Source organism: Macrotis lagotis, chromosome 4 (genome assembly GCF_037893015.1).
Source record: "Macrotis lagotis isolate mMagLag1 chromosome 4, bilby.v1.9.chrom.fasta, whole genome shotgun sequence".
NCBI classification, from domain to species: domain Eukaryota; kingdom Metazoa; phylum Chordata; class Mammalia; order Peramelemorphia; family Peramelidae; genus Macrotis; species Macrotis lagotis.
The window spans coordinates 260,984,061-260,995,079 of record NC_133661.1 but is presented as its reverse complement, the minus strand read 5'-3'; positions in this window follow the sequence as shown (position 1 = coordinate 260,995,079).

Below are 11,019 nucleotides of genomic sequence, written 5' to 3'. Positions count from 1 at the left end.
TTTGTGCCCTGTGCTCCTCGGGGTGCGGCTCAGGAGACTCCCCCCACTGCTGTGAGCCGCGGCTCCCAGGGCCCTGGGGCTGCCTCCGGGAGGCTGAAGTTCTTTCGCTCTGGCAGGCCACTCCTCTGGCGGGCCGCCCCTCCAACCCTGGGGAGCAGAGCCTTTCTGCTCTTTTCCAGGTTACCTTGAGTAGGAGAACTGCCTCACTGGGTCCCTTTGTGGGTTCTTTCTCTCGAAAGTTTAGTTAGAGTCCTTAGCTTATGAGTTTTATCAGAGAGCTCCTAAGACTCGATCCCTTCATGTTGCCATCTTGGCTCCGCCCCTCCAAAACAGTATTTATAATCTTTCCCCCTAAACCTTTTTGTTCCTAGATTTTGAATTTGGTACCACAATTATTCTGTTACCTGAGATCAAAACCTCAGAGTCATTCCCAAGTACTCCCTCACTCTCATTTACCCCTCGTGTTCAATCTATTATAAAATCTTGTCAATTCTCCTCCTGATCTTCTTCACATCTGTCCTCACTGCTTACCACAATCACTCATCAAGCCCCAACCATTTCTTATCTGAATCACCACCATACCCTTTATAATTGGTCCCCCTGCATCTCTATCACTCCAATTTATATCCTTCACACAGCCACCAAATTGAAAATTTTGAGAAGTATGATGATATCAGACCCTTAATCAAGAACCTCATTTCCTCAAAATAAAATGCAAGCTCACCTCTAAGCTAGTAACTCTCACTGCTGTTCTTACATCCTTAGTTATCAATTTCTAGCTAAAATCCCCCCCTTTCACAGAAGGCCTTTCCTGATCCCCCTTAATGTCAGTGCCTTTCCCTTGTTGATTCTCTCCTGTTTATTATTTATACATTTTGTTACTACATGGTTGTTTTTGGTTGCACTTCTTTGTTTGAGTCCTGAGACTATCTTACCTTTCTATGCATCCCCAGAACTTATTCCAATGCATGTAACAAGCACTTAATAAATGTTTCTTGACTATCTCCTACCTCAATGCCTTTCCATTAACTATATCACCTTCTTGGAATGTTTTCCCCTCCCCGAAACCCTAGTTCAGGTGTTTCAGTCTTGTCTAATCCTTGGTAACTCCATTTAGGGTCTCCTTGGCAAAAATACTAGAGTGCTTTGCCATTTCTTCTCCAATTCATTTTACCAATGAGGAAACTGAGGCAACAGGTGTAAGTGACTTGCACAGGATCACATAGCTAGTGTCTGAGGGTGGCATTGCCTACAAAGGTCGATTCAAGTTTTACTTCCCTCAAAAAGCTCTTTCTATTACTCCACAATCATCTAGTTTATTGTCTGGTATTTAAAGTTCTTCATTTTGGGTCCTCTTCCTATCTTTCCATTCTTATACTTTTCCCACTTCACTCACTCTAACAGATTGTCCATACTAACCTATACTTGTCTTTGCATTGGCTATCTCCTCCTCACCCTTCACTTCACCCCTTGCTGGAATGCTCTGCACTCTCATCTCTTGGTTTTCCTGGTCTCTTTCAAATTCACCTCAAGTTCTATTTTCTCCAGGAAGTCTTATCAGATCCCCCACTCCCTTCCCTCTCAAGTTACTTTCCATTTCTCTATACATATCTTATTATCTATCTATTTACCTGTTGCCTCTTCTATTAGAATCATCTCTCCTTAAGGACAATTTGCTATGTCTTTGCATTCTCAGAGCTTATTCCCATACAGACATAGAGCAAGCACTTAAAAGGTTCTTACTGACTCACTCACTGTCTTTTTCTCTTAGAGCTCCCAATGGTATGCAGGTTCCTTGGAGGAAAAGACTGTCATTTGTGGTTTTTATTCACAAGAATCAACACAATAGCTGGTACATGGAAAGATGTCTTTAAAATGCTTGTTTTTTGATTGATAGCATCAGAATGAAGACCTAACTCCTTCTAAAAGTTTTATTTTAACCCTAAACTGCCTGACACAATACCTTTGCACAGCAGTAGAGTACCTTACAAAAATATTTTAATTTATTAATGAAGAATTAAGTAAGAAGAACAAAGAGAACACTCTATATGATGAAATAACACTGTTAAAACAAATAACTATGGAAAATGTAAGAATTATTATCAATACAATGAATTCATGATTTCAGAGGATTAATAATGAAACATGTTATTTATGATAGTGAGGTGATGGAGTTGAAGTACAGAATGAGACTTGTTTATTTTGCATTCAGTCATTTGAAGAATTTGTATTATGTTTGTGTATTTATTGTAAGAATTTTTTTCTTTTCTTAATGGAGTGGGGTATAAAGAAGACAAAATAGATTTGTTATTTTTTAATAGAAGGTGGAGTTAGATGCTACAGATGTAAATTTTTCCATGCATGCCATTTCAGATGAGACCATTTTTATTTTATTACAAGATGTCTTTCGCAAGTGGGGTAATCTATAAGTTTGTAATGTAAAAGCAAAACACATAAATAAAACTGAATGTGACAAAAAAAATTATCACTCGATTCATTGATATCTATCAGTGATCTATGGAAACTGCTTCTTTAGGCCAGAAAACAACCATCTTTTGGGGGGGTGGGGGGAAATCCATTGAAATCTTTCAGAGCTGAAAGATCCTTAATGATCAGTCTCTTCAGTTTATTGATGAGGAAACTTGCTCCCAAACCTTGTGTTAAAAGTGCAAACAACCCATATTTGAGCATAAACCACTGGCTACATAATTTTATAAGATAGTGTGAATGGCTTATTACTTGGGGAGTCAATGAGAAGTAGAAAGAGTTCCAGGCAGATTTAAAGCAGACATCCAGCTGGAAAGAAAACATTTTATTATCTTTAAGGTTGGTGCCTACCTAGTTTGTATGTAATTATCAGGCACAATCACTGTTTATTTTGATTCAGATGGATTAGTTTTTGTGACAGCTTCCTTTTATCTGAAAACAGCTCTCATTCCCCACTAAACGACCTCCAAGTGGTGACAGACACCTCCAACGTACAGGCAAGCTTTCCAGTGAGTGATTAATGCTCTGGGGAGAGGGTATGCAAATGTGAGAATGAGTTTTATTCTAATGACTCTTAAGTCACTAAATAACTAAACCAACACTTCCTCTGTCTCTCATTAATTTTTCTATTATCTAGTAAGGTATTTTTACCTCCTGAAAATTACTAAAATTTCCACTAAATATTTTTCATCCAATTCTTCAGTTTTCTAATTAACACATAGCAGCAAATGTCCATAACCATTTTAAAAATTTGCATTCTAGAATAGAAATAGAATGTTATTCCCCTACTCTCTACAGCATGCTTTAATCTGAACATTTCAGTAAATGCAAAGAACCAATAATAAGTTTTAAATTGAATTAAAGGAATATGTAAAGGAACACTTGTTCAATTTGAGAATTATAGCTTTTGGCTGAGAAGGCACAAGGAACTTTTCTGGTTAGTCCCTAGTGACTAGAACTACCTCCAAAATTATTGGCAAGGGAAAGGTGGAAATGGATTCTTGTCAGAGAAGATCTGACAAGATATAGATCTTTCTCCTAAACAGTGAACAACAAAACCACTTGACTCTTTTTCTTTTCCTAGCTTTCTCTCTATCAGCTTCCCAGAAGAAGTGGAGAACTGAATGATAGATAGATAGCTAGAAAGAGCACATTTAATCTCACCAACCCTCCAGGTTAGTGGTGTGAGTTGCTCAGATGGCTCAGATCAATAAGGATTATCTGACAAGTAATCCTGAAATGTCTTCATTTTCCCTAGTTGAGGAGAAGGGCTGGCGACTAAAGAGGATGATGGGCTATTTTGAATACTTTATGTTTTTGTTGTTCATGGGTTCTGAGGGGTTTATGATGACAAGCATTTTCATTTTCCACGTGGGAAGAAATAAAGGTTGCCCCATAATGGAAGCCCTAACTGTGCACTGCATCCCATGTGGGAGTGGTAAAGACTAGATAAAATATTTCATATTTCAGCTTTATTTTAGAAAGGATTTTTCATTAACTCCTGATAGGGTCAGTGAACCAAAAATAAAAAACTGAACTTTAGAGTTAGGCTCTAAGAATTGAAACCAGTTTTTCTAAGTATAGAGTCCTTGTAATGGGAGGAGAGGGGAAGGAGAAGGGGATTGAAAAAGGGGAGGGGACAGAGAGAGGGATTAGCAAAGCTGTAACAAATGATTTTTAGGAAAACTTCGCTGTTTTTAAATTTTTAAATTAAATTGCATGATTTTATAATTAATAGAAATAAGTAGATAGGAGACTGGGTTTAGAGTCAGGAAGATCTGAGTTCAAATGTCAGACACCTGACATTTATAAGTTGTGTGAACCTGTCCAAGTCATTCAATCAATAAATATTAATTAATTAATCAACCACTTAATAAAGTGTTTGCCATTTGCCAGTGCTAAATACTGGGAACACAAAGAAGCAAAAGGTATTCCCTGCCTTCAAGGAGCTTGCAGTCAAATGAAGGAAACAAGCTGAAAATAAACATATACAAAGCAATATATATACAAGATAAATAGGAAGTAAATGAGAGAAGGGAGGAACTAGGCTTAAGAGGGGTTGCTGAAGGGGCAGCTAGGTGGCACAGTGGATAGAACACTCACCCCTGGAGACAGGAGGACTTGAGTTCAAATCTGACCTCAGACACTTAATGATTATCTAGCTGCATGACCTTGGGCAAGTCACTTAACCCCATTGCCTTACAAAAACTTTAAAAAAACTTATCTCAAGCAATTCTTATAACTTATCTACATAAACAAGTTGCATTTATGTTGGTGTAGGTAGTTCCCTCACCAGAAATTCCATACATTGATAAAAATCATAGATTGTTGGTGTGTTTATATGTAACAAATACAATTTTTTAGAGTGGCATCTGCTGAATTGTCAGGAGGTGCCAAGTTTGCAAAAGTTAGATAGCTCCAGTCATCATCTGTATAAACAAAAAAAGTGTCAAAAAAGCTTGAAAATTTGACTTGAATGCATTTCAATAGCTGTGTGGATATTTGATACTTATAAATAACATATTTAATGACATCATAATTTTATGCCTGAGCAAACCAAAGAGTCTAAAAAGCCTTTTTTTGGACACAGACACACTGTAGAGAATAAGAGCCACTATTCAGGCTACTGGATTATTTAGACTTTCTGGAAACTGTGATTATACAAAATCATTTGAGTAGAAAAGATTTATGGAGTTTATCCAGTTCATCTCCTCACCTTAAGACAGGACTACATATCATTCCTGACAGATCAAAATCTCCTATTTTTAAAAACCTTTAAAGAATAGTCTCCAACTTTTTTTTCCAAAAGCAGTTGCAGGATTTAAGAGCCCTAAGTGACAAGACAGTCTTGATCTCTTAACCCAAATGCCTTATGCTGTGGTTCAAGTCTGTTTCTTCTCATTTTGTCCTCCCTGGAGATGAAGAACAGTTGGTCACTTTTTTTAATAACTCATCTCATATGCCTGAGATGATATTAAATCAAGCATCAGTCTTTTTAGAGTCTAATAATTTCTGTCCCTTCACTTCATCAACCTATTCTCCATCTCTTTAAGGATCATCAAGGTTTTCTTCTGAATCTTCTTGTTCTCTCTGTCTCCTGTGAGATGTTGAGATTAAACACTATATTCCATCCATAGTATAAATTGTAAAGAAAAAAATTAACATACTATTTAATACTATACTGCTATTCATAGTTATCATTGCCCTGTTAGCCTTTTTTAATTATTCATTTTATTTTGCTATAGCTTTAGGTGGCCAGTGGATAGAGTGTGGAGTCAGGAAGATTCATCTTCCTGAGATCAAATCTGACCCCAGGTGCTTACTGTGTGACCCTGGGCAAGGCACTTACTTCAGTTTCATCTTCTGTAAAATAAGATGGAAAAGGAAATGGCAAACCCCTCCAGTATCTTTGCCAAGAAAATTTTAAATGGAGTCACAAGGAGTCAGACATTTCTGAAAATGGCTGAATGGATGGATGAATATATTAATAAGACTTATAGCTTCTTGTTAGGATTCTTCTACATATCTATACATATATAGATATATTATTTACCACCAAAGAATTGCTTGAGATATATTCTTAATGCTGCCATTTCTCAACTCCAAGCATATTCCCTAGCTGTCACCCATGTTTAAAAAAAAACAAAGTTTTTCTCTCTTTCCTATCAAATACAAGTTACCATTTCATGTGTAGAATCTCAAGGAAAAAACAGATAAGTACCTCTGTAAGCCTTTGACTCCTCAAATGAGTGAACAAACCAAGGCCATTCTCATGACACTTGCCAGATAATTGGGATATATCTTCTAAATACGAATAGTCTTTAAACTAGCTAGAAATATTTTCTTCTCTTTGTCTAACAATAGCCTCATAGATAAGATGCCACCTATCCCTTCTCAGCCAACACTGAGTAAATCAAAGAACATTCCAATCTCATACTCTCATCCCCCTCAACCAATTACTGTGTACAAAAGATGCCAAAGCATAGTTCTAAGAGAAGAGTAGCAAGGAATACTTTGCTCCACTAAAAATAAAGGGAGCTCTTTAAAAGATGGAAGTTTTCCTAAAGAAAAAGGGAGAGCTGAGAAATCATCTTTGTATCTACCAAACCACCCCAGTCTTGAGAACTTCATTTTAATGTTCTTAATATGAACATAGATTTAGAAGTCTGAAGTATCCTACACCCATCTTAAGCCAGCTAGACAGGATATTCTATAAGAAGTTTACTTTGCACACATAAGTTTTGTATGTGTTTTCTTTATCCCTTCCTTATATATAAGGGAATATCATTCATTTGTATATATCTATATATAGATATAGATATGAAGGGAGTATTGTTCATATATATATGTGTGTGTGTGTGTGTGTGTGTGTGTGTGTATACATTATTTACTACCAAATAATAAATTGGAACAAAGGAAGGAATAAATTGAAAGAGGTAGATTTCTCATTCTAGTCTCTTCCTCTTTTTCAAATTCCTAAAATTCATAGAGCCTTTATTCTAGATGCTGTAGTTAGTGATCCTAAAGGAACACTCAAGAGAGGACATTTATTTTTGACCTTTAGAATCTGAATTAAATATAGTTCTTACATTATAAGAGATTTCCTATGAACAGATGGCTACTGAAAAGTCACCTGAAGCCCTTTATAAGTCACATTATAAGATATGTACACTTATGTACATATGTGTAACATCTCTGAAAACATTCAGCAGGGCAAAGACCATTAGAAATATGCAAATTTACTTTTCCCATTAAGAAATGAGATTTAAGACTAGGATTTACATCTTTCAGGATCAATTTCAGGGCTAAAAAATATTTTTTTAGCTTTTTTCAAGGTAAATGGGGTTAAGTGGCTTGCCCAAGGCCATACAGCTAGGTAATTATTAAGTGTCTGAGGCCAGATTTGAACTCAAGTACTCCTTACTCCAAGGCTGGTACTCTACCCACTGCACCAGCTAGTCACCCCCCAGGGCTAAAATATGATCCCTTCCCCATACCACCACCACCAACACACACACACACACACACACACACACACACACACACACACACACACAATTGTTTTCCTTATTTTTCAGTTTACTGAAGTAAAACATTATGTCCCTGAAAAAAGAAAAGCACCCAATTATTCTACACTATTGCCGTAATCTAAGTTATCTTTTTATAAGGTTTTTGAGTAAGAAGACTAAAGCCACTGTACATGTCTAACTGATGTAGTAATTATTTTCAACATGCATCTCATCCTAGTAACAAACTATTATTAACAGGATTTGTTTTGGGCTTTTGTTTTTGTTTTGCTATAGGCTTCAGGAAAAAACACAGATATGCCCATTTTGAGAGGAAAGCTCTTTCTATTTTTTTTTCTCTTTTGATCACAAAAAAGTAGAAGGCAGATGAAAATTGAATTCCAAACAATGATGGGCTTCAGGTGACTTTTCAGCAGCCATCTGTTCATAGGAAATTTCTTACCTTAGCGCCAATCATCTTCTGGAAGCAATGTGATACTGATCTGAGCTGGTCCTGATTGACAGCCCGTGTCTCCAGCACAGCAATTTCAGAGCGCAGAGTGTCTAGCCAGTCTCTTGGACCAGTTGTCCAGGTATTAGGTTCACTCTTATAGCTTCAGGGCATACTCATGTCTAACATTTTTCAGTGACCACTTAAGAGCCTTATGCTCAAGTCCATTTTTGATTTTTTTCATTGCTCCTCTATATTGTTAGATTAAAAAGAAGGTAAATTTTACTTGAAAATTTCTCTTTAATTGGAACCAAATATTTAGGATCATTTTTTGTTCTTTCTTCCTTTGCTTCAGGGGCTTTCAAGGGGATTTGATTCAATAAACATTTGTAATTATTAGGTACATATTAAGTATATGTAATATGACAATTATGAGCAAATGTAGGATTCAAAGAATTTGAATGGCATTTCTATTTCAGTGACTCAAGTCACAGTTACAATCACCACAAAGTTGAAGAACCGCATGATTTCTGTTTGTGCTATATAGGGTCTAATAGAAGATAATATATGCCGATATTAAAGGAAGATAATATATACAAAATAATATACAGAATACAAAAATTAGAATTCCTTAAGAAACTCTGGCTAAATGTGAAAGAGTCACATGTGATTTGAGAGTCATGTTTCAAAATCACTGCTTGAGGGATTTGACTAAATCTATGAGGTTTGGAAACACACAAACAGAAATATTCATATTGAAAGTATACTAAGACAGCTTTGAGCAGAACTTAATTCATAACACTGTAACTTATTTTTCTACAGTGGTTCTCAAACTTTTGGGTCTCAGGACTCCTTTACACTCAAATTTTACAGAGGACCCAAAGAGCTTTTGTTTATGTGAGTTATATCCACTGGCATTACCAATTTAGAAATTAGTTAACTAATACACTTTAAATTTTTTATTTATTAGTACATTAAAAATAATAATAACAATTAATGTATATGTTTACATAAATAACAATTTAATGAAAATAGCTATGTTCAAAAAAAGATAGAAGAGTTGAAGGTTTTGTATATTTTTGCAAATCTCTTTAATGTCTAACTTAATAGAAGACAGCTGAATTCTCATATATGTTCCTGAATTCAATCTGATATGTTCTTTTGGTTGATATATATATATGAAGAAAATGTGGACTTACAAAGCTATGTTGTTGGAAAGAGGAGGAGTATTTTAATATATAAATGTCTTAGTATTATTATGAAAATAGTTCTGAATTCATGGCCCCTCTAGAAAGGGTGTTCAGGACCCAAGGGGCCCACAAACCACACTTTTGAAACTGTTGATCTACACTTGCCTAATGTTTTCCACTACCCAGTATAAAACTCTCATTAGGATTATAACTATGCTTGCTCATTTCTATGTCCAAGCTTCATTTATGCTCTGCTTCACCTTAATGCTTCACCCTTTCCTGCTTACCTATAGCTTATGTACCTTAAGACCCACCTCCACAGTGAAACCCATTACAGACCACACTTCAGTGAACTTTCTCCTTTCTCCTGTAGTATTTGTGAGAGCATCATTCATTCATTCAGTACAATCTATGAAGATGGTAGCTAGCATTTATAATAATGCTTTAAGGTTTACAAAGCAGTTTGTATGTATTATTTCACTGGTTCCCCATAACAACGCTTTGAGGTGAGTTCCATTATTATCCCCATTTAATAGATGAGGAATCTGAGAATAAGAAGCTAAGTGACTTGTCCAGGGCATGCAACTAGTGTCTGAGGTGGGATCTGAGTTGAGGTTGAGATTTGAGCCATAAATATTCTCTCATATGATCTTTACTCTATGAAATGCAATATTATTCCCATTTTATTGATGGAGAGGTCAAAACTCAAAAAGGCTAAATGTATTTGTGTATGCTCACAAAGTTAATAATTTCCAAATGTAAGATTCAAATCCATGTCTGCTTCTAAGATATTCCCACAACTATGAAACCCCTAATCATAAAACTTCATAGTATATTATTAACTTTTTGTGTAATGGCTTTTATATAGGCAACCAGATTATAAGCCCAGTTACTAGGGTTCATCTCTTATATTTCATAGCTTCATAGCACCTAATTAATAGATGTTAACTTGTTGAAGAAACAAATATTGTTTATAAAGAGAGAGAAAGAAAGAAAGAAAGAAAGAAAGAAAGAAAGAAAGAAAGAAAGAAAGAAAGAGAGTACGGGAAGGAAGGAGGGAGGCATGGAAGAAAGAAAGGTAAAGAGAGAGGGAAGCAAAAAAAAAGGAGAAAAGGAGGAAGGGAAGAAGGGAGGAAGACAAGAAAAATTCTTTCCTTTGTCCAGCTTTGTCCACCTTTCCTCCAACATTCTACATATGTATGTATCTCCATGTAAGCTTCCTATGCTCCATGAGTATAAGAATCCATCCATATCTCATCCAAATTTCAAGTCTTCCTTCTCACCACAAGGTTCCAAACACATACAGTAGGTGCATTATAATGTATTATGGATACTGCTTCCCCATTCTGGATCTATGTTTATTGCTTATTGACTGACATATATGAATAGTTGCAGAATTTAAAAAGCAGAACCAAAAATATGCATAATGCCTACAATAATGCAAATGAAAAGAACAAGAAAATTAAATTGAATTCTATGTAATTATAATGACAAAACCTGGTCCTTGAGAAGAGAAGAGGCAATTCTATAAGGCATTCTCATCCAGATCACTTTTAATTCAGGTTCTATGATTCTCTATTGTGGTTATCCCTTTTTGCATTTCCTTATCTACAGAAAGTTTCTATCCTTGTACTTTCAAAGCAGCTATCTAGCCCATCAAAGCATGTCATATTACCTAGCAATAAAGTAATGGAAGAACACAGTTCCGAGGAGGAAGTACATCTGAAAATCTCAGAAAAGTCAAGGCATTGGCTCATGTGTGAATGAAAGTGAAAGTTCTTGTCACTTCCAAAGGAGATGAAAAGGTAAATTCAGTGGTTAAAAGAAAAAAATGACAAAACAAATGCAACTGAACTCAGGAATCCCTCCAGAAAGAGAAAGAATC